The sequence below is a fragment of the Trachemys scripta genome, chromosome 1 (genome assembly GCF_013100865.1).
Source record: "Trachemys scripta elegans isolate TJP31775 chromosome 1, CAS_Tse_1.0, whole genome shotgun sequence".
NCBI classification, from domain to species: Eukaryota; Metazoa; Chordata; order Testudines; family Emydidae; genus Trachemys; species Trachemys scripta.
In genome coordinates, this window is record NC_048298.1 from 161,805,654 (window position 1) to 161,831,019 (window position 25,366).

Here is a 25,366-nt window from a genome sequence, read left to right on the forward strand (position 1 = left end):
TACGTGAATTACGTAGCTGAAGTCGACGTCCCTTAGTTTGAACTTACCGTGGTCCAGACGCAGCAGGCAGACTTCCCCGTCGACTCCGCGTACTCCTCGCAGGATTACCGGAGTCGACGGGGAGCACTTCTGGGTTCGATTTATCGCGTCCAGACAAGACGCGATAAATCGAACCCAGAAGTTCGATTGCCTGCCACCGAACCAGTGCGTAAGTATAGACAGTACCATCAGCTGCTACTTCTATAGGGAATGGTCTGTCAGGATTTCTCACATGTCTGTAGTTGGAGGTTTGTAATTCAGTTATGAATATCTTTTCTGTTTTTAAATCAGGACCAAGCTTTCTTTAAATTTCATAGAAAAAATAATTTATCCATTTATTACAGTAGTTTGAAACAATTTATGTGATGAAAGTGGCATTTTTGACTCCACTGTCGTCTGGCATGATTCCAACTGTTAATTCTGAAAGCCTATTAAAATATTGTAAAAGAGTGAAAACAAAGCTATCAAAGTTTAGAAAATGTATATATTTATGTAAAATGGCTTTTTCCTATATGACATTTTTAATCCAAAGTTCAGTATCCTAGATAATGTTTTACACAATTGCACGGTATTGTTAATCTAGATTGACATGACAAGAGACACAGGGTGCTTTGTAGGGCACAAATCCTCAGAGCTTTGCAGATGGCTGGCATGCTTGGCGATGAATTGGCCAGACTGGGAGGGAGAAGAAGGGTGTGCTTTTTTTAGTGTAACCACTTGAGAAATATTTGAGGCTGAACTTCAAATGGTGTATTGCTCTTTCCACCTGTCCAATGCTCTGAACAGCACATCTATCCTTTTTAGTTTCACTTTTAATTAAGATACAGTATACTGAAGCAATTAAGTCCTTTCTATATGTTGGGTCCTTATCCTAAGGACGCCCTAAGTTTAGCTATCTCTTGCCTTGTGTGTCATTCCTTTTCATGGTAGGTGGTATTATCTTTTAATTGCTGTGTATGATGCATGTGCTCCGTTGACTTCTGAAACAAACTGAGATATAGAGCACCGATGGTGTTTTGTATTCATTCTTTGTGGGTTTTTCTTTCTTGCAACACATTCTAGAAGGAAATAAAGTTGTCCATCCTCAGCACCTTAATAATCTGTTCTTTAAAAGTGCCACTAGTGTCTGCCCTCAGGGACTCCAAGCAATGTGATATTTCTTATTCTCAGCCTGTTTTCAAAATAATGGATTACATTTTTCAGGCTTTTCCAGTCCTTCGTATTCTTAGACAAGATTCTTTCTCTGTTAATATGTATCTCGGTATTTTACACTTTGTTTGCAGTCTCATCTAGCCTGAATCCTAAATTCTGAAGGTTTTCTATGGACAAAATAAACAGGCTCAGCTGCAGTGGAGTACCCGCAGGGACACCTCTTAAAGAAGAAGAGGAGGTTACTCACCCTGTTCAGTAACTGATGTTCTTCGAGATGCATGTCCCGGTGGATTCTCCACTACCCACCCTCCTGCCCTCTACTTCAGAGTTGGGGTAGCCTCTGTTGTAGAGAAGGAACTGAGGAGACCAGTTGCGCACGCATACTATTAAGGTACACTCAGAGTGGGAGGGCAGGCGCTGTGCGTGCACGACCAGTACGAGTACTGCTGTAAAAATCTCTGAGTGAAGGCGCAGGGAAGCACTGACATCTGGAGTGGAGCACCCTCAGGGACACTCATCTCGAACAAAGTCAGTTACTGCATAGGGTGAGTAACCTCCTCTTTTCAAGGCAGAACTCTGTGCCAATTTGATGAAGAAGAAAACTCACCGCCTTCACACTCACACACGAAAGGCAACAAAATAGCAAATAAAAACTTCCAACATTTCCTTATCCCAGTGTGGAAATAGCCCTAGAAGAAATATAGGGAATTGTCTGGCCTCATGAATTGACACTTTGAATAGAGTCTTTTCTGTCTACATGTGGCAACCCCTTTTTTTTATTGTATTGATTTTGAATCAAGGATATCAGTTTAGCTGTATGTGACTTTCCATGAGTCTGAATTTAACATCCATTTTATATGTCTTGTTGTTTCTCTCTTTAAGAGACTACTCAAAGTTAATTGGTGGGAGAGAAGCTAGCCTAATTAGGTCAGCTTTTTGCTTTTGTAAGGGCACGTTTTATGTTTTCTCAATATTTCTATATTTGTTTTTGACACTATGATTTAACTCTTTATATACTAAGCTATAATCATGTAAAAGTGAAATGATCACACTGGCAACAAAAGGCTCAAATCCAGTATGCAGGGTTTTTTTTGGTAAGTTGCCTGGAGCTTTCTAGAATGAGAGCCATCTCTTGTTAGTACATTAATACTCCTCTTAGGGTTATAGAAACATGGTGAACTCACTAAAATGACATCTAATAAACTGAAATGAAAATCAGTATTTTTTCCCCTATGCTGTCAAATTCTGTGGTACAATCCAGACCAGTGAGGGGATGTGCCTCTACCTGCTCTGCAGCCTTGGGTGGCTCACAATGCTTTGCTGGTGTAGCTCCTGACCTGGGCTCCTCACAAACAGCCAAAGAGGCTGCAGATCACACCGAGTGCCTATGAATAGCTGCAGCCTGCCAGCAGCACTCTGGCTTCCTCCAGCCTTGGCTATTACCTGCAGAGTGACCTCAACATACTCCCAGTCCCTGATTTTCTCCAAAAAACATGTGTTATGCACCCACTCAGCCCTCTCCTGGGCAGTTCAGACATTAGAGGTCTGTTTTTCCCTGTAAGGAGTCAATATACAAGCATTTCCAATTTAAACTGGAGTTAGCCAACAATTCAGATTAAACACAACACTGGATTAGTTTGGCTGAAAAAATAAAACAAGTTTATTTAACTACAGAGAGATTAAGTGAGTACAAGTACAAGGTATTAAAGTCAGAAATGGTTACAAGAGAAATAAAGATAAAATGCTTCCTAGTAGCATAAGACTTGGCTTGGTTCAAGGTTAAATCCTTACCACAGGTTTCCCGCAACATTGCTGAATGAAATTTTCAAATCAAAATCTCTCATTAAGTCCAAAAGGTGAAAAAGAGAGAGAATACCTGGACAGTTTTGCACCTCCCTTTTTATAGTCCTCTCACTCTCAAAAATGCATTTTTGTGGGGGTACCTCTAGATGAAGTTCCTTCCAGTTGTGAGGATGGAGGCATGGAGTCTCATGGATGGTGGTTAAAATGCAAATCAATCTGTTCCTGTCCCTCTTCACTGCCAGTGAATGCCACTTGACCAATGATTGCAATCATCTTTGACACCCGGCTAGAGGTGTCAGTTTGTCTTTTTTTCTCTTTGAGAAATAGATTACCCTCCCTCCCCCAGACTTTTCTGGCAAGCACAATTTAGTCATAACTTCAGTTTATGTTCATAACTTTACAAATGTTCCTACATACATTTCACTATGATATTGTTGACCAGTGAGCTGTTTGTTTTCAAATGATGCTTTGCAAGGCATATTTTGTACAATATTATTACAATAGTGTGTTTGGATGTGAATACCGGGGTACATTCAGTCACATACACCTGTCCCAAGATCCCCCCACCAAGTTGTGTGGATTTACAATAACATTTTCTTCAGAGAAAATATTTTTTAAGTGATATTAAAATAGGGGAAATGATTCATTGACTGGGGAGCAGGGAGTGAAACTGACTATTTTTCTCTTAGTTTGTGCATTTGACAGAACTGCTTGTTTAATAATTATACTGATCATAGATGTCGCTTGGAATAATAAAAGGTTAAAACTGTGTTCAGGCAGAAATATGATTTTAAGATTCAGTGATTGGAGAATGCTTATCAGTGTAAACCTAATTGTAGGGGACTTTTTTGGGTTTTATTTAGTGCTATTTTGGTCACATCTGATTGAAAAAGGATGTTTCCACTAAATTAGAGAGTGATATTTGTGATAGGCTACCTAAGTTTTCTACTTCAGTCAGGGATACATGTGACACATCCAGCATAAAATACTCTTCATTTCGAAATAAATCAGTCATTCCAACACTTCCCCCACCCCCTTCCTGCAAACAAATCCTTCATTGCAATACTTCCTCTCCATAAATAATAAATCCTTACCAAGGATCTATCTATCCTTTACTCCAACCCCTTGCAACCTACCATACTTCCAACTCCCCAGCACCACATGGAGGTTATTTTAAGTGTCACCTGGCAGCTATTCCTCACAATAACAAGAGCAGATCCTTCTGGTGGCGGGTGGGTAGTTGTATTATTGAGAAGTGAGTAGATCTGTCCAAACTGCTGGTAATATGGGAGGTGAGTCTCTCCTAAATAAGGAGGAACAGGTTTCTCCTGTGGTAGTAAGGTTTGGGTGGGGGAGCAAATGGGGGTGGTGGTGTCCAGACTCCCTCAGAGTACCAAGTCTTTAATCTCTGAGCAGGACATGTAGGCTCTGTTGGGGAGAGGGGATGTATTGCTAGGCTTGTACTGTGCAGCAGAAGTTTTATTATTAATGATATTAAATGTAGTGCCAAGATGCCCCCACCAGAAATCAAGGCCCAAGTATGCTAAGTGCTGTACATAAACATTAGTAAGAGCAGTCCCTGCCTTAAAGAGCTTACTTTAATAGACAAGACAAAGGGTGGGAGAGACCAAGTACTATCCTTATTTTAGAGACCAGGAAAACTTAGGTACAGGATATTAAGTGACATGTGCAGGGTCACAGAAGAAGTCTCTTGGGAGATCAGGGTTCAACTCCAGCTCTAAATCACAATCCAATGCCTTTAGCACAAGAATATCCTTACTTTCTAGATTATCCTAGATTATATGTCCTGTGCACTGCTGGAATAGTCAAATGCATATGGAGAGGTAATAAAGAATTCCTTACCTATGCACTTTTCACCATACTGGTGGGGAGCAGGGAGAGCAGCGCAAGGGGGAAGTTTCTCTTGTCACAGCTGTTCCTGACATTCCCGGTAGTTGCTTGAGTGAACAGCAGTTAGTTCAATGTCATCCGCAGAAAGCACTAAAAAATGTGAATGAGTAGAGCCAGATCTAGAATTTCAGATTGAGCCTATGAGACACCAATTCTTGCCCCACCCTATCTACCCTTATCATACTGCTATGCATGGGGCCACAGTCAGGATTTCGGGGAGGGCTAGTAGAATGATTACTTGGGGTATACTTTAAAATTAATTGATTTTAATTATACATGTAGATTAGATTAGTTTCTCTAAAGGAAGATTGGCTGCTGCTGATACAAGAAAAAACCAGCAAGCTCAGATGTTCCCTCCATAGCTTTATCTCTAGATGCAGAGAAGGCCTTTGATAGGGTTGAATGACCTTATCTAATAGCTGTCCTAAAAATATTCAGATTTGGACCAATACACTGACCCAATTCAGGTATATTATAACTCTCCCCTCACTTCACTATCAACTAAGGAAATTATTTCTCCCACATTTCAACTAGAAAGAGGGACACCGGCAGGTCTGCCTCCTCTCACGTCTCTCTAATCTCTCCTGAAGCACTGGCAATGGACATATGTCAGCACTCAGCCACTGAAGGTGTGACTATAAACAGGAAAGCATACAAAATCAGTGTACATGCTGATGACATTTTTGAAGACTTTAGCCTCATCAATCCCATCATTATTGAATGTAGTTGACTTTTTTGAGAGATCCCTAGTTTTGGTATTAACTTGAATAAATCCACAAGCAACGAATATATTCAAAAGATTAGATCCTTTCAGTTTCAGCATTTTCCATTTTCAATATGCAAGGAAATAACTTCTTTAAGTGTTAGTTTTTGGAACATTAGGACAAATCTTATTTCTGTAAATACGGACAACATATTAAGAGGTTTCCAAGGATGTAGAGAGGTGGTGTCTCCTCCCTCTTTTCTTGCTGGGGAGAATAGATTTACCCAAAATGAATATCTGCCCAAGATTGACTTATATCATTAGCCTCCTTCACTCTTTGCTCAACTAATTGGATTATTATGCAGTTTATATGGGATAAAAAATAGCCTTGCTTGTCACACAAGTTCCTTCAAAAAAAATCCTGAGAAACTGGAGATATGGGGTTGCTAGATTTGTACCTAGCTAACATTTCAAATGTAGTGGTTCCCCTCCAGTGGCTGTGTTTACACACCAGCCTGGTTTGAGATAGGAAAAAAAGCTTAGCTTGCTGTTTGATTTCCTCTCTTCTTGTATATACCTTAAGAAGCTACCCCCACCCTGGAGGAAAAATCCAGTCTTCCAATCTACATGCGACATCCTGCAATCTGCTGAGACAATTAAAGCAATCTGATCTTACTAATTCTCTTCTCATACCATTATGGGATAACCTGTGTATCAGGGTCAAGGCAAAATCCACACTTAAGACAGTTTGGATAGCCAAAGGACGTACCAAAAAAAAAAAAAAAAAAAAAAGGTATAATATGAGATGATAGACTGGTCTTCATTCAATTACATGCATAACAAATATCAGCTACCACTTTTTCACAGTTCCTTCTTCAGTGTCAATGCTCAAGGAATTATGAAAGGATAGGGAAGAACTGGTTTCTTTCACTCTCTCACTTCTAGAAGAACATGTTAATAAATATGGAAACAAATCACTTTGTAGGAATTAAGGTGTCTTACTGCTTTGTAATAATCTCTCAATCTCAGTCTCAAAGGAAAAAAAAGGGAGAGAGAATTTAGCCTTTACTATTTTAACAGAAACCTGGGAGGATATCTAGCTTAATGTGAAAGATACTTCAAGTTCTTTATCCTTGTGATTCTTCCAGAACAAGATATTAAGCAGGGACTACTGGACTCCAGAACATTTAAGGGTAGATTACATCTCCAACACTCACTGTGTGTTACCAAACAGTCACATGTCAACCTTTTGCCCATCCTCTATACCTGTCAAAAATGCATGTGTTCTGGAATGCCATGTTCAGTGCTCTCTCAAACTGAGTGCCACTATCTTTCCTTCTCCAAACTTGTATGTTTTAAGGGTGCAGAATGAGTCGGTATTACCAGTTAACATTGTGCAACAGATTGCAGTAACTATTTTAGTGGCCAAAAGAGTTTGTTGGAAAAAATGGAAATCTGCAGTTCCTCCCTTGTACATAGACTGGCTTAGCGAGCACTCTACTGCTGCATTAATGGAAAAAATGACTGTCTAATAGAAACATTTTGGGGAATAATGAGGATGTCTGATTACACATGAAATTATTGCATAGTTTTGCAGTTTAGTGTGTATATATTGGTCCCTTATACTAATAGGTTATGTTTTTACTTATTTATCCATTTACACACTTTGATATCCTGCACGACTTCTGTGGGTTTGTGGATGGGTTTGTGTGTGTATTTTGTTTTGCAAATAATGACAATTTTGTTTTATTTCATTGTGTTTGTTTTATATAAAAATGTCTTTTTTTTAAAAAACTTTAAAGTACCTGTGGAGTGAAACTAGATCTCTAGCAACCCCAAAGCACCACTACTTCTTCAGGCAGTGAAGCCCAGCTGCTTGCTTGCTTTCAACCGTAGGGTTCCATTAGCATCAGTTTATATTGTCTTACATTTTTCCAGAAATCCTTCCGAGGAAAAGACATAGAGATGATATTTGTAATGAACGTAGAGATTCCTTTTTAGCAGAAAGGGCCCTTCCAGCAGAAAGAATTTGCACATGCCCTTCCAGCTCATCAGCTTAGCTGTGCTTACTTTCTTATTGGACACCTGTGTCCAAAGTATCTAATTACACTCTACCACATCTGCAATGAACACCTTAAAGTGAGCACCCTAGTTTATCTGACTGAGAACATTTAATCCCAGTGATTTCAGCTATTGTAAACGCTTCCTTGTCCATTAGTAATCTTCCTACAAAATTAACCACAGATGTAATTACTCTGTTTTTTGGGGTTTTTTTTTTGTTTTGTTTTTCTTTTTTAATGTCTCATTTTCCTTTGGGGGATCTTTTAAGCTTTTGACTTTTTTTTTTTTTTTTTTTTCTGGTTGTCTGATTAAAACTCTTCAGAAAGTTTCAGGCAGCTTCCTTGGTTCCAAATTTGTCATATCACTGATAGTGAACTTGTGGTACTATTGTATGTTTTTTGTGTTTTTTCTTTGTTCTCCTCCCACCCATTACACATGCACTCCAGATGTAATTTATTTTACCCTTTTCTTTACAATAGTTGATTTCCAATATGTTTTAGTGAACACTGGCATATTGGCTCCCGCTAAACCAATTAGAAAATATTGTTAGATTTTTCTGGCATATCACTGCTTACCTGCAGACTGTGCTCTTCTATATCTATTTATATATATTTGAAACTTTGTTCTATTTTTAATCATGTTCAGAGCTATCAATGTTATGTTTTAAAACCTTTGGCCAGGTAAGGAGTATTCCAGCACTAGACTCTTTGGCTTTATTTAAATAAAAAATTCTCCAGTTCTGAATCAGGTCACTCCATGTTAGTTGTCTTCATTTGCTTTAAAGTAATATGGAGACAATGGCCCACAGTCCATTCCCTGATGCAAATAATGAATAAACCCTCCCATCAGAATAAAATCACTCAACTGAATTAAGACATTGGATATACAAAGAGTGCAAGTAAGTAAAGCCAGGTGTTTTTCCAAAGAAAAAAGGAAGACAGTACAAACTTTACTCTGAAGTAATATTGCAAAAGTATTGGATACAATATTATGCATCGGGCACACACAACAACACAAAAGCAAAGATACATACAGCCAGAGAGAGCCAGTCTTAGGGAAAGTGGAAACATGAACAAATTGTGAAGTCCAAAAGAATAGCTCAAGTGTGTACGGACAAAATCAGAAAAGCTAAGGCACAAAATTAATTACACCTAGCAAGGGACATAAAATCCCAACAGGAAAGAGGCTCTATAAATACCTTAGGAGCAGAAGAGTGAGCAAGGAAAGCATAGATCCACTATTTAAAAAGAAAGTTGAGCTAGTCCTAGATGCCATCAAGAATGCTACAGTGCTTAAAATCGATTTTCGGACTTTACTAAAAAAGTTGATTGAGTGAATGCTTACCACAATTAATAACAATAACAAGGGGGAAGGAACGCAAGCTAGAAAATGGAAAAAACAGGTTAAAGAACATTTAGGTAAGTTAGATCTAGACAGGGCCTCATGAATTTCACCCTACATTACTTTGCTTCAAGTAGTTGCTTATCTAGTGATTTTGTCTTCAGAAAGTCATGGAGGACAGGTGAGTTCCCAGGTGACTGGAAAAGAGCAAACATAGTATGTAGTTTAAAAAGAAGAGCAAAGAGGAGCCAGGGAATTAGGCTGATTGGTTTATAACTTTGATATGTGATAAAGTCGTGAAATAATTATAAGGGAGGTTGTATCTAATGGGGGGAGGGGAGGCTCTGAGGGGGCTCTGCTGGTTCTAGTACTAGTCAATATTTTGATAATGACTTGTAGCAAAGAGTGTACTTTGACATTTGTAGATGACACTATGCTTGGGGGTAGGGTAGGGAGTGTGTGTGCAAGCACTTTGGAGGACAGGATTAGAATTTAAAATGACCTTGATAAATTGTAGAATTTGGTCTGAATTCAACAAGATAAAATTCAATAAAGACGAGTGTGAAATACTTCACTTAAGAAGGAAAAATCAAATATGCAGATACAAAATGGGGCAGTTATGTAGTTATGTAGCAGTACTGTAGAAAAGGATCTGGGGGTTATAGTGAAATCACAATTTGAACGAGTCATGTCGTGCAGTTGGAAAAAGGCTAATGTCGTTCTGCGGTGTATTAATGGAAGTGTCTTATGTAAGACATGGAAGGTGATTGTGTCACTCTACTCAGTACTCCAGCTAGGTCCACTCCAGTGCTATGTCCAATTTTGGGAGCCGTACTTCCGGAAAGATGTGGACAAACTGGAGGGAGTTCAAAGGAGAGCAACAAAAATGATAAAACGTTCACAACTGGACATGTTTAGTCTTGAGAAAAGCAGACTTATCAGGAGTCTTCAGATATGGACTGATATAAAGAAGATGCTGATGGATTTGTTCTCAATGTCCACTGACAATAGGACAAGAAGTAACTGATTTAGTTTGCAGCCAATGAGATTGAAGTTAGATCTTGGAAAAACTTCCTACCTATAAAGATAGTTATCCAGTGGAAAAGGTTATTAAGGGCTTTTAAGAAGTTAGACAACACCTGCAGTGATGGTCTAGGTCTTGCCTCGATGCCAGGGAATGGACTAGATGATCTCTTGAGGTACCTTCCAGCCCTATATATTTATGATTCTATAACATAGGCTGATAAGAAGATAAAAATTACACAAGAAGGTACCAGATAATATAGTAGGTAATGAGAAAGAGGTGGATTTCCTTCTTTGAGGTATCCAAGAAATAAAGTGTAGAGACAGTGAAATCAGTACTAAATAGAGGCATAGAGCTGGGTCACTACATGAAGTTATTCAAGTAGTAATATGGTATGATAGAGAGTACTGTAGCCACAGTGATTTGCAATGTGCCTATGATGTAAATGCACTAAAGTAGGACAATATGAAATAGAATTTACAGATGAAAGTTATCCAGAAAGGGGAAGGAACTTCAGATTTGCAAGGCCAGAAAAGACTATTGATCTGATCTCCTGTATGTTGGGGCCATTAAATTTCATCCATTTTAACCCTGTATTGAGCTCAGTTAACTTGTGCTTGACTAAAGTATACTTTCCACAAAGCATCCAGTCTTATTTGAAGATGGAAAATATATCACTTCCATTGGTCGTTTGTCCCTATATTAGTCACCCTTGCTATTAAAAATTTTACTTTATTTCTAATTTGAATTTATCTGGCTTCAGTTTCCCACCACTTGCAGTTCTTATGCCTTTCTCCACTAGTCTAAAGAGCCCTTCATACTGGGTATTTTCTCCCCCGAATGTACTTTTTGCACAGTAATCCACCCACCTCTCAAGCTTTCTGATAAGCTAAAGAGTGGGGTTTTTCTCTAGCTCTGAAATAATTTTTGTGGCTCTTTTCTATACTACCTCCAGTTTTTAACATCTTTTTCAAAATGGAGACACCAGAACTGTGTGCAATATCCCAGTGTCCTTCTCAGTAATGCTGTATGAAGATATAAAATCACCTCCCTACTCCTACTTCCCTGTTTATACATCCACGGATCACATTAGCCTTTTTTTATCACAGGATTGCACTGGGAGCTCACGTTCACTTGTTTGTTCTCTGTGGCCTAAGATCCTCTTCAGAATCTCTGCATTCCATGAGAGCCAATTATGTAGATATGGCCTGTATTCCTTGTTTGTAGATGTATTACTTTGCATTTGACTATTTTAAAATGCATTTTGTTTTAAATGGGCCTAGTTTACAAAATTATCCACATCGCTTTGTATGACTCTTGTTTTCTTCCTCATTATTTACTACTCTACCAACTTTTCTTCATCCACAAATATTATCAGCAATAATTTTATATTTACTTTCAGAATGATAAAAATGTTAACTAGCATTGGGTCTAGTACTGATCCCTGCAGAACTCCACTAAAAATACCCTCATTCAATGATGATTCACCATTGACAACTACTTTTTGAGATCTTTCAAGTAGCAAGTTCTTAATTCATTTAATGTGTACTTAATGATATTGTATATTGCTATTTTTTAATAAGTATGTGGTGCAATAACAAGTCAAATGGCTGTTTTCCTGTGGTGTACAGGACAAATACACTTTCATAAGACAATACCCCAGAAATGTGGTTTAATTAGGTTGCAACTTTATTAAGTAACACATCTGGGAATTATCCCATCAGGATGTATGATAGTTTTGCTAGAGACCACTTTGAACTAGCTGGAGGTTGGAGATTTGAAGGCTGGCTGGATTGAAGATAACTTTCTTCCCAGAAGGTGGATTGAGGGGAAAATAATCATAATCCTGGTCAAATAAAAGTTACAACAATGCATTTAAACTAGAGTTTGGAAGTGTAATCAGTCATGAAAGAGACTCTGGTGTTGAGGACTGCTGCTGTAAGTACATTACATCATAGTTCAAAGGCAGTCCCTAGTTCTTCAAAAGCATATGTAAACTAAATGCATTGGCAAAGCAACAAACCAAAATATTAAGCTGCCATTACCTGAAAGCAGTCTATTATATGGATGTTTGGTTATTACTCCAAAAAATGGGTCATCTCTGGGATTGTGAACACTAACCATGCAAACAACAGCTGTAAATGTAGGGAGAAGGAAAATCCTAGCTAAGAACATTGGAACAAACCCCTGCTCCTAGAAAGACATCCGGGCCAAATGCTAGGCCAAATTCTGCCTCCTGTCATATCAGCACAACCGCAATGAAGTTAGTTATACCCATGTACAAGCCTCAAATTTGAGGTTCCAGAGTGTCACAGGGAATAATTTGAAGACCATGGGGTTTAACAGATGTAACTGTGAGGATAGGATTTCTCCTGAAGAATTTTTGTTGGTGGTGGTAATGCAAAAAAGGGAAAGTCTGGCTTTCAGATCCCATGAGGAATTTGCAGGTGTGGCATTAAGAAAAAAAGAATTGCTATTAAAAATAGCTATTTTGATCTGGGAATCAGATACAATAAGCATGGAGCTTCATGTACAATTTTTTAGAGTCACATTTGAGGGTAAAACAGCACTAACCCCTGCCCCCCCCCCCAAAAAAAAACACAAAAAGGTGAATTGCAAGGCATTTTCTGGTAATGAATGATACTCTGCCAGGATTTGACAATGGGGCATAGCCAAGAGACATTAAATTCCTTGGAAGAACTTTGTCTGTTATTATAAGATGATGAGGGAGGGTAATTAAACACTTCTTTAATCCTGTGCTTTAAGAATTGTTTCTATTGGGGCATCCTTTGTACATTAACCTTTTATATAAATAACACATGCATACCACATTGTTAGACCCTTTAAAATGAATAATAAAGAGTCACATTCTGGATACATTTTATATTAGCACTTAGAGGCCCCAGACAGATTGAGGACTAATTGTGCTCTGTACTGTACAAACAGTGGCTGCTCTTTCCCCAAAGAGATTGCAGTCTAAAAAATAAGACATAACAGACTGGAAATGAATAAGCAGCTTGTAGAGAGGCAGCGAGGAGAAAGTATAAGATTACAAACTTAATAGGATAGTTCAGCATAGACTAACTGTATGCACAATTAGAAGCCAATCATCAGCAGTAGTAATAAAGTAGTTTATAGATAGTGCATCAAAACTATCTTTTGTCACTATTTATAAAGCTGTTATGCAGTATGGCAAAATACTGTTGTACAAATGACATACCCTTTTTATAGTATCTCTTTCACCCATGTTGCATTTGGGTAGTATTCAATACAAATATCTTTCTAAAAAAGATAAGAGATTCACATACACAACTAGACCTGTTGATGCTATATCACATCTGCTAAGCAGAACAATTTTTCTTGCTGATTTTCCAGCAGGATGACCTCTAACTGGGGCATCAAGCTGGGAGACTGTCATCTCCATTTCATCCTCCATGGCTGTTCAAATGTTTAACATAAACCACTCCAAGGGAGGTAAAACCATGTTGTATCAACATAGTTGATTCAACTAAATCAATTTAATAGCACTGCATATGGCTCTTAATGCGGCTATTTTTCTTTCTTGTCTAAGAATATTAGTTTTTCTACAGCTGAGTTGTCTTTGCCTCCTTACCTCTGTAGAGGTTTTCAAGATCATTAAAATCTCTGCATTAAAAAAAAATATTTTTTGGGTTGAGAGAAAATACATATATCCAAGCTCTTAATCCTTAAAGAAGATATAGAAGTGCTACTATTCAAAATATCTGAGTTTTTTTTCTTTAAAATAGTCTTAACAAAATCACTTCAGTTAAAACTAGTTCATATGTTCAGTGCATTGAAATCCAATGCAAAAAATGAAATGTTAAATTATCCTTTAACCTAATTTTGATAAGCTAGTGGAACTTAGTATCAACTTGTAGGGATCTGGTGCAGATCCTAGAGCCCCTGTGTAGTTGTGGACAAGAGGTGGCCTTGTTCAGGGCAGCATTCCTGGTAGTGTTTTTTGGAGCTTTTAGGGTCAGCAAGCTAGTACCTGGGTCAAGTAGGGAGTCTTCTGGAAGGGCTATGGAATTGAGGGATGTACATTGGGAGGGGTGATTGATTATATTAACCTTGAGGAGGTCAAAGATGGATCAAGCAGGCTCGGCTGAATCCGCTTTTACAGGAGGGTGGTGAGCCCAGGATCTGCCCTGTAGAGGCTATGAGAACAGATAGTGCAAGAAGACCAGGGAGGGATGGGCCCCTCTTTATTCACAGTGGCAGGAGTCCCCTCACAACATTCCAGTTTGTTGCACTTTTAAGATGAGAACTGATGAGATTGGGGCTTTCAGAGCATGAATTTGGTTCTTGCTAATTCAGGACTGGGGCAGCAGCTGGGTATGGCAGTTGAGGCAATTGGGCAATGGCATTCTGAAACATACAGAATGTGTGTGAGATCCCAAGTGGGAATCAGTGTTAATTTCCCCTTGTGCTTGCATTCTGGATTCTTGAAAGTTTAGAGCTGTGAGAACAGTATTGTTCACTGGGTGCATAGGTGGGCTCCCAGGTTGTTTGCGGGTTCACAGCTGGACGTTGGTAATGAAGCAGTCTAGAGCTGGCATTGGAGGAGGGGCATGTAATGGGACCAGCTGATGCCACTTCTTTACGCAGTTGTGGCCCATGAGCAGCACCAGATATGATTGTGATTCACCTCAGAGATGGGGGAAATGACTTGGGAACATATAATGGGGTGAACTTAATGTTCAGAGCTAAAAAGGGATTTTGGACAAATCTGAGAACTTTTCCCAGGATTAAAAATTATTTGGTCGGACATGTTGCAACACACTGTGTGGTGCGGAGCTGTGAAGCTCCCTCAGGTCGACAACGCTGGGAGGTATGTGAACAGGGAGGTGGGCAAATTCGTAGGTGGCGTAGGTGGAGTTGATAATTTCTCATCCAGGCATAGCACACGGGATATCAGAGTTATTCTGGGAGGATGGAGTCCATCTGCCAGACTTGAGAGCTGATACGTTTTTGGCCAATACTAAAGAAGGCAGTAGTAGATGTCTGGGAATCCAGCCAGGTATTTGGTGGCAGGAGAGAGGCAGCTAAATTAATTGCTAGTTCCTCCTTGTGGCAAATGTCCAGTGCATGTACTCCCGAGGGAATTAATGCAGAGATCAGATAAAATGGACTGGGAAAGGATTTAAAGGAGTGGAAATGGGGGTGAGGGTCTGGACTTCTATGACGGGTATGGCAGACAGTCAATCTCCCTTCTTTAAACCTCATTCAAGGTGAAGGTAAATGAGGTCCCATTAGTGGGTTGACTGGGAACTAGGATGGATAAAGCACAGGGCTTCCAGCAACCCCCTGAGTATATGTAAATGACTATGGAATTACTTGCTCTGTTCTACTTTATCCACCAGATACTCCCAGCAATAAAGTTGCAGCCTAATTAAACCACATCTAGTGTCTACTGCCCTTCATCTGGCATAGCTGGACAATAGTATATTAGGCCCTATATTTGTCTTTTCTGTAAAATTTAGTTTCTAAATATTCTCCAGATAGTAAATAAATTCTTTGGGAACTTTTTTTTAAAAAAGAAAAAACAAACACAAAAAACCTATTAAAAGTTCTATATAACCCCTGTAAATATATGCACTCTGTGCTTGTGGGAGGTGATTTTTTTTTCCTTATTTGGAGACACTTTAGTATCATGGGTTCAAAAGTTTATCTAACTGTAACGTATATTACAGTTACTGTTCATCACCAAGAGGCAGAAAGAGAACAATTAAGTGTAAATAGTGAAATGATCGTATATAGGGCATACCCACTTCTTCCTGCCTAAATGTTCTGGTCAGCAGACAGGTTGTAAGTTGGGGGTGGTGGTTTAAAGTTAAATCTCATTTGGAAAAAAAAACAGTTTTAAATTTCAGGGGAAATGGTTTTGCCATTTCTGCAAACTCCAAAATATTATGAGGTTGACAAAAAACAAAACAAGATTAATCTGTTCCTAGTTAAAACTAATATTAGATAAAAAATAAATTATTTTACATACACACACTGCACAAAAAGATGACACCAAACTAAAAGGATGGTAAGCCTGTTTGGTTACATAATTTCCCTTTTCCATGATTGTATCTTACATAGAGAGCATAAGGAAAACCAGTGTCATGGAAATGCAAGCCAGATACTGAGCATTTCTAGATGTGAACCAATGTATTTTTAGAGGCTAAGAAGTTCTGTTGACTGCAATTTAGTCAACTCATGGGAGCTATCAAGTGAAGTAGTTGCATAGGCCAACCTTGGAAATGGTTACAGAAATATTTAAGGAGTTAAGTATCTGGGTATTCTGAAAAGCAATCTCTTTGAATTGTTCAAAGACCACAGATCCATTATTTGCTACAGAAAAATAAACTATCAGCAGCAAGAGATATTCAATCTCCTGGCTTATCCAGTTGCTGCTTTTTACTTACTTTCCACTTCCAATAATTGACAGAAACTGTAGCTAAAATCAAAAGGGAAACAGTGATTCCTCGTCATAGCTCTAGAGTACAAAGAATGTCTTTCCTAAGAAGTGGATTATTTGTCTTCAATCAACATAGGATTCAATGAACTCTCTTAAAGTTTTGCAGCATCCTGATCTTACCCTAATCCCCTTCATTCAGAAAAGTTTTTTTTTGTTTGGTTGCTTTTTTTTTAAATGCATCTGATGCTTTCTCAGTCCTTTTGGCTCTGCTTGGTAACAATTTATTAACTCTTGTTCAGGAAGTAGGATTTGCATATGCATGTGCCTCAAGGGATTTACATACATGTGCAAGATTTATTTATTTATTTTTAAAAGCAGTCACAACATCACAGTGATCTACAAACTTGAGACACTTTCCAAGGTCCCAGTCCTGCCAAACATGTTTGAGTAATCCCCATTGCAAGTGACTATAAAGTAGTTAAACCTTTAGGATGTTCTATATTATAACAAGCACTAAACTTGTCACTAGCAGCTCTGGCAAATACAGAAATGTGATTGTGGTATAAGACCAACTTTGCCATCTCATTGAGTCTTGCACCAAGTTGAATCAGTCCGATGCAAGAATTAGATATGCCTGGAAACATGCCCCAAAGAGCAAATAGACTATTTTTGCAGGCTTTTTCTAAAGAAATGGATTAAACTAATGTGTATTTTTCATTTTTGTGTGTGTGTTTGCACACACATGTGCATTTGTGCATGTGGGTGGAAGGAACCTTTACTGCTTTTTTGACACTACATAAAATGTTGATTTTTGCATTTTATTACACCTAAGGCATGCAGTGTGTATACTAGTGTGCATACTCAGTTACAGGACTATGTACATGCTTGCATGTGTTCCCCATACTTACACCAGGTGTCCACATATGCTGTGCTGGACATAGGAATAACACCATTTACATGTGTCCAGACTGCCACTATTATGCGACATTAGTGCTACCATTTCAGGGGAAGTATCCCAGGGGTCTGTGTGTCACAAGAAGACACTCAAGGAATCATTTTGCTGTGTGGTCACACACTTGCTAATTGCAGTTCCTGCTCATGTCTCTCTCCTGCCAAACTGGGTGGAAGACGGGGAGTAATGGGATGATGGTGTGGTTCCGCTCTTGCTTCTTATCACAGGATAAATGTTTATGCAATGGAGTCAGTGATCAGTGAGATGGTGGATGGAATTTGGGCAGAACTTTGACACATCAAAGATGTCTAACCTTGAGGATCAAAGATCCAACTCATTCATGTTACCTGGTACTGGTCTGGTGAATACCAGAATTGCCATGGTATGCCTAGGAGCAGACCATTTCTTCTGGTGCAGGAAGAACCAGTACAGTGTAGTGCATTCACACCATTTGGGAAGCCTGGGAAGACTAGCAGTGGCTTCCGAACTTCCAAATGAGGAAACAGAGACAAGGTGGGTGAGACAATACCTTTTATTGGACCAACATCTGTTGGTGAGAGAGGCAACTTTTGAGTTTACACAGAGCTCTTCTTCATGAACCTGTGTGAGGAAATTACACCAAGCCTCCAGTGTCGGATCACTTGATTCAGGGAAGCCATACTGGTGCTGAAACAGGTGGCTATTGTCCTATGGAAGCTCTCAACACCAGACACCTATAAATCCATTGCAAACCACTTTGGGGTTGGAAAGTCCACTGTCATGGTTGTGAAGTTTTGCCAGGCAATTAATACTGACCTACACGAGGGTGGTTGCCATAGGAAATGTTCCAGAAATCATAGCTTGATATCAGAGGATGGGGTTTCCAACTGTGCAGGGTTCATCAGTGGAACCCCATCATAATACTTTGCCCACCAAAAAGGGCAAGTGAGTGTGTGAACCAAAAAGGTTACTATTCACTCATTCCATAGGATGTAGGGGACCGTAGAAGCAGATTAATGAATACCAACATGAGAAATACTAGAAAGCTTCATGACACCAGGATGTTGAGGAGATCAGGATTGTACTTGAAGGGGGAAGGAAGGATGTTATTCCTCATAAACAATGTGGTTCTCTGGTGTGTCTGTGCCAACTGTTATTTTGGAGGACCCCCTCCCTCCACTCCTAACTTGACTCATGACCCTGGGAAAAGGGAATTCAGTTACAATCTCAGTAACTACAGAATAGTCATCGAGTGCATGTTTGGTAGGCTGAAAATTGTTCGTGCTGCCTACGCACCTGTTTGGATGCCAATATAGCAAATGCTGTTCTTATAATTATCACCTATTGTGCATTCCATAATGTTTGTGAATATAAAGAGGAGTGCTTCCATCCCAAGTCAGCTAAGATCTTCTGGTTTGCAAACTCTTTACACACAGCCAGATCACATCCATCTGCACACTGATCCTGGTTCTCAGTGGTCAAGTGAAATCCAGGATGTTTTATGTGCACACATCTTGGAACAACAAGGAGGCAGAGGGTAACATCTGCCTGTGCCAAGGGATACCTTTACACCATGTACTGTGGCTGGAAAAGCACAAGATGGAATATTGGCACATGCTAGTGGGGCTACATAGTTTTGTGAGTTTTATTCCCCTGTAGCTATAGGTCATTAGCCATACATTCCTAAACCTATTCACTCATTACAGACAATTTATAGCAGGGCATCTCCACTGGGTTATTACCTTAGGGCTGGGTTTGTGCTTTGCATGCAGTCATTGTGCAATGCTTCACTGTTCACTCTTGCTTACAAACTTCTGTTAGTAGGAGCACTCAATCCCTTTTAACAACCTTATCAACATTTGTGGGGGTGATGGGGGGCATACTCATTCTTTGTCAGCAGTGTTTACTGCCCTTTGTGGCTGTTGTGGAACACAAACCCCAAGTTTGACAGTGATCAATATTTTATGGGGGGAAGGAGGAATGGCCATTTAATCACTGGGTAGTGGCAGATGCCTGTCTTGTAACTTGAATTGTGTTTTGGTTTTCTGCATATGCCCCAAGCCATAAAGACCCTTATCTACCCATTTTCTGTGTTGGGAGTTCTGCTTCATTTAGTACTAGAAGTGCTTTCCGAAAGCACAGAACATTAACCCATCCCTTCCCTCTATCCTTGGGACTCTGAATATTTCTGAACTAGGGTTGTGGGTGTGGGATAGACAGGGAAGTGTTTGCAGTATAATAGCACCAGACAATTACATGCTTCCCATTCATGTGTTGTGAATCATTGGGCCCAGTCTGAAACCTAAAGATGTCTTATGTTTGCCATACTAAGGAAGGAGGATCTACACACACAAGTCAGGGAAACCATAACCTTTATTAAAAGTACTACATGGTACATGGAAGTACAATATTTTAAAAGAAACCTAAATCAACAAAGCCTAACAAGTCTGAATCTGTGAGCAACAGCAAAATGTTAATGCATCTGCACCTATCTCCTTGCTTTCCCCTGACTAGAGGGGAATGACAGGGGAAAACTGTTTTGGGGGACTAAGGGTGATGTTCCCTGCATGGGCTATGGGTTGTGGGGCACTTGGGCTTCCGGGACTGCCTCAGGCTCATCGTTCCTCCTTGACACTCAGGAGGTCCCTCCATGAGGGATTTTGAAGGTATGGTCCCGTGAGTCCTGCAGGCACCTCCTGGTCATTTGGGGGTGATTCTCTGCCTTAGCAGAAGCTGGAGGAGGTGGTGGTAGTTCACAGACAGGCTCAGTGGTGACCCCAAATTTGTTCAGCCACCAGTTCTATCACTCTTTCCATTGGGGAATACCCTTTTGGCATACCTCTGTTTCATGAACTAGTTCATCAGTGTCTCTTCCTGTTTAAAAGTGTGATCCTTCTGAGAAACTTAAATGGCTTCTGGTTCCTCTTGTACATGCTAATGAGAAACTTCCTCAGGGACCTTCTCTGCTGTCACTGGGGTGCTGCTCCTCTCCTCATAGGGTAATGGATTCCCTCTCAGAAGCCAGAGGTCCTGTCAGTTCAAAGCCAAGGGTAGCATGATATTTTTTTTTCTCTTTTTGGAAGAAGCCATTTTCTAGAATTTATTGACATTCATGAAGCTACAGGAGCTGGTATGACAAATGTGCTTCTTAAAAATCTGGAAGATATGGGAATTGCAATAGCTGACATGAGAGGTCAGGGCTACGATAATGGTGCCAACATGAGAGGAAAGAACAAAGGCGTGCAGACATGGATCCGAGAGTTAAACCCTTGAGCTTATTTTGTACCATGCAGTTCTCATTCATTGAACTTGGTGGTCAGTGATGCAGCATCAGCTTCTAGTGAGGCTGCTGAATTTTTTAATGTAATTCAAAGCATTTATGTATTTTTCTCTGCATCAACTTATCGATGGAAAATTTTGAAGTAAAATATGGGAACATCCTCTCTGATACTGAAACCACTTAGTGCCTCTTGATGGGAAAGTTGAGTGGAGGCAATAAAACCTATCAAACACCAAATTGGGAAGATAGATGATGCCTTAGTTGCCATTATGGAGGATAATGCTATGACAGGAACTGTTCGTGGGAGAACAGTAGCAGAGGGAAATGGACTCACCAGAAACATACATAACTTCAAATTTCTGTGTGGCTTAGTGTCGTGGCATGACATACTGTTTGAAATAAATGTTGTAAGCAAGAGACTCCAAGGTGTTGACCTTGATATATCTAGAGCAATGGAGTAACTGGACAAAGCAAAGTCATACCTACAGTCTTACCGGTCAGATGAGGGATTTCAAAACGTTCTGAAGAGGGCACAGAAGTTGGCAGAGGAACTTCACACTGAAGCTATTTTCCCACACATTCAAGAATACAAGAGTCACCTTTTGATTACAAGGCATGGGATAATCCCATAAGAGACCCCAAACAACAATTCAAAGTTGAATTCTTTAACCAGGTGCTAGATTGTGCAATACAGTCAGTTGAAGAACGTTTCATGCAGTTCAAGGAACACAGCAGTATATTTGGGACATTGTATGATATTCCAAAACTCCTCACTATACCTGAAGAAGACCTACACCAGCAATACAGGGCACTAGAGACAGTGGTGACACATGATGAAATGCACGATATTGATGCGAGTGATTTAGGTGATGAACTGAAAGCCCTTTCAAAAAACATTTCAGCAGGATCAACTCCAAAGGCTGTTCTGGAATATACATGCAGAAATAAGATGACCACCCTCTTTCCAAATGCTTTTGTTCCTCTGTGCATATTTCTAACACTTACTGTAAAGGTTGCCAGTGGAGAACGTAGCTTCTCAAAGCTGACGTTAATAAAAACACATCTACACTCCACAATGACACAGGAGAGGCTGGTTGGACTTGCAACCATCTCAATAGAGCATGAGCTGGCCCAGTCTGTGGACCTTCAGGAAGCAATTCAAATCTTTGCAACCAAGAAGGCCTGGAAAGTACCACTTTGATTTTTCAAACAGATAAAAAATGCCAGTGTTCACTATGCAGACAAGAAAAGTTACATTTGCTATTCAGGTGATTGAAAGTTAAGTGTTACTTAAAATTTTTGAATAAGGCATTTTAAGTTAGTTCTCCTTTACTGGGGTAGGTACAGAGCAGTACCATGAGAGGAGTAGAACAGGAAGAAGGCAGAATTGAGACTTTTCAAAGTTTTGGCCCAAGCAATGGGGCATGGGGGCGTCATTTGAGCTCCCCCCCTCAGGTGCCAAAATGTTGTGGGCCGGCCCTGGCAAGAGCACCTTACCTTAGAACTGCTCTGTCTTAAGTTGGAAGAACCCACTATCAACCAGATTAAACCAAAATTTAGTAGAAGGCAGAAAGATGGTTTAACATCGACTCCCTTTGTACTGTGCTTTTTCTCAAAAGGATAGAATCAGTCTCCCATTATTTTATTAATCTGTTGTAGGTTCGACTATTTGCAAGCTACTTTGCAAACACTGAAGGACAATCCCTGCTCCTAGGAGCTCATGACCTAAGGATAAACAAGTAGCTGGAGGTCAGAGGAAGGGGGTTAAAATTAGTCCATTTGTATACAACTGAACTGGATTTGTTATACACAGCACAGTAGAAGTGGGTCTTCAAGACTGACTTAAATGTGAATAGAGTAGGGGAATTGTCGATGAGCTCAGGGAGCTTTGTACCTTGCATGTGGGGCAACATGGAAGAAGGCATACAGACGATTGTATCCAAATCTGACAAACAGGTAGGGTGAGATAGGTGAGGGAATATTGGTGAAGCAGAGGAGGTAGGGGATCTAAATGAAGCTTAGCAAGGGAGAATAAGTACGGGGCAGGGTTAAGTAAAACTTTGAAGGTGGTGACAAGAAGCTTAAATTTGATATAAGAGCAGAGGGGGAGCCAGTGGAGAGACTTAAAGACGGGAATTACAAGAATAAACTAATATGCAGGGGATATGAGTTTAGTATCAACATTTTCTATGGACTGGTGAGGGACAGTCTGTGTGTCTGTGAGGCCGAAACAGGAACATTATTCCAGTACTCAAGGTGGGATATAATGAGGGCTGGAATAAAAGATTTGGCTGCGGCAATGGAGAGAGGAGGACAGAGCTTGGAAATTTTCACGAGAAAAGTGGCAGGATTTGGAAACAAACTGGATGTATGGTGCCAGGGAGAGGGAGGAATCAAAAATAATACTGAGGCTGCAGGTCTGAGTAATGGGGGAGGATAGTGTAGATGTTCTTCCTCCCATCTCTCACTCTTTAGAAGATCCATATGACTTGTTGACATTCTCACTTTACATCCTCTAAGTGATCTTACAAACTCACATAGCTTCAACTGTCACCTGTATGTGAGGAAAAAATAACATGATGATATCAACCGTATCAAGAGGAGGATGAGGCTAAAGAACAGGCCTGAGATCTAGCTAGGAAGAGGCCAGTGAGAACAGTTTAAATTGAGTGGATATGTTGGAAGCCTAACTAGAAGTGTTATCCAAGCCAGAGTTGGGGGAGAGGGAATCAGTGCATTCACTGTAGTCATTTTAATGGCAGAGAGGAAAAATTTGCAAGTTATTACCTTACACATGAAAGCAGAAACCATGTGAGCTGATGGATAAGGTGTAAAGTGAAGAGACCAAAGGACCAAGAACAAAGGAAACTTTGTTACCCTATCTGTTAAATGGGGCAGAATATTTTTCTGATTCCTGATGTAAGATTCTGAAGCCTTGCTTCATAATAAGGACAGTAAAGTGCATAGAATTATTAACACCAGTCACTGAAAGAGCTGGGGCTAAAGTTTATGGCTATTTACTGTTGCCTGGCTCAAGTTCCCTTAGACAAAAGACAGGTGGGCATCAGCTGCAGAAGAATCATCCTCTCTCCTCAGACCTCTAGTTCTATGACTTTGTGCCTGGGAGAATGCTCAGTGAGGATGGTATGTAGGGTAGTTGATGGGACTGGAGCATGCTCAGTGCAGATGGATTATTCAGAGACTTTTAGTAGCAATCCTCTAACAAGCTCCATTGAGTATTTGCAAATGGTAATTTTCAGAGGCATTAGAACTAAGCCAAATCTGGGTAAATTTTCATGAGGAACAGCAAAAAGTACCTCTGTTATATTAGGACTTCCTCCTGTCAAATTTTAAGTTCCTGCTCCAAATTCTGAAGTTCCTCTGGCTTTTCAAGAAAATAATGGATATTTTTAAATTGTCAAAACTACCTATTCTCCCCTAGCCTCTTTCTCCAAAATGGCTGAAATTGCCAAAAAAATAGATATATATTCAGCCTGAAGCAGAGAGCAAGCAAGGAAAATTTCATCCCAAATGGTAAAAGTTAGGCAAAGTTCTAAATAACTGAAATCAAGAGCAAATAATGGGAAGTGTTAGACAACTTTAATATGAGTATCACTACTAACTCGACCTGCAGAATATAGGTACCTTAATTCTGGCATTTCCTAGAGCTTGACTTTGCCATCATAATAATGTAGTTTGTTCTTTTAACATACTTTTAAGCATATAATGCCAAATATATATTCCCACATAGAATTTGGTTGCTATTCCTTATATTATAGTTTCTCCACTACCTCTAAGAAATAATTCTATGGATTCCTTCGGTAATATAAGGGTAATCTTAACAATCATATCTATTTGAACAAATGCCCCCAAATAAGTGGCATTATATTAATAGCTGTACCAAAACTGGGTACAATGTTCACTGAAAAGCCAAAAATGTAACTAAATTGAGGCTGGTGGACAAAATGTCTAAAATCATGTATAATATGACTATATAATAATATAGCCTTGTTTAATTACTTCAAACTACACCTGGTAACCATATCTATCAGTTTTTTCTAATTATGAGAGTTATCCATAAATTATTAAAAGTGATCTTGTGTGTGAAACAAAACTCATTCGTATTGTAGTCTATGCTGCCAAAAATACTGAATCATGAAATGAAGAGTATAGAACATGTAATTTATTCTGGAAAAAATATCAAGTAATTTTAAGTTTCTTTCACCTGTGGCACTACTGTGTACTCAGTTTGGGCTTTGGTATGTTCAGAAATGTAGTACTATTCATTTAATGTCAGAAGAGCTTAAAAGGTTGACAGTTGCTTTTTAACATCACCATAACTAAAGAGATTGCCAGGCTCCCTTTTTCATGTGGGATATCTAAATGGATTGATTTTAGCTCCCTGATTCTTGCCATGATGATTAAGGGGATTTGCTTAAATACCCCATTTCATGTGGTATAGCTACTATAAAAGGATTAGCTTTAGATCCAATTTTCATGTGGGATAGTTAAATGGATTAACTTTCATTTTATGACGCAATAACTAAGGGCATTTGCCTTAGCTGCCCACATGGATGTATGAGGGGTCTTGCCTTTTTAAGCTCTTGATTCATTTTCTTTTGCTCTGTTCTCATTGGGATAACTTTATTTGATTGTTTTCAAACTTTCTACCATATGATGAGAACAAACAAACA

The 25,366-nt window shown here is 39.5% G+C and overlaps 1 protein-coding gene across 1 annotated transcript in view; it reads left to right on the forward strand.

Annotated features, from left to right (window-relative positions):
* LOC117876514 (ephrin type-A receptor 6-like) overlaps positions 1-25,366 on the forward strand; it is a 193,134-nt gene that overhangs the window by 40,562 nt on the left and 127,206 nt on the right. The window lies entirely within an intron of this gene.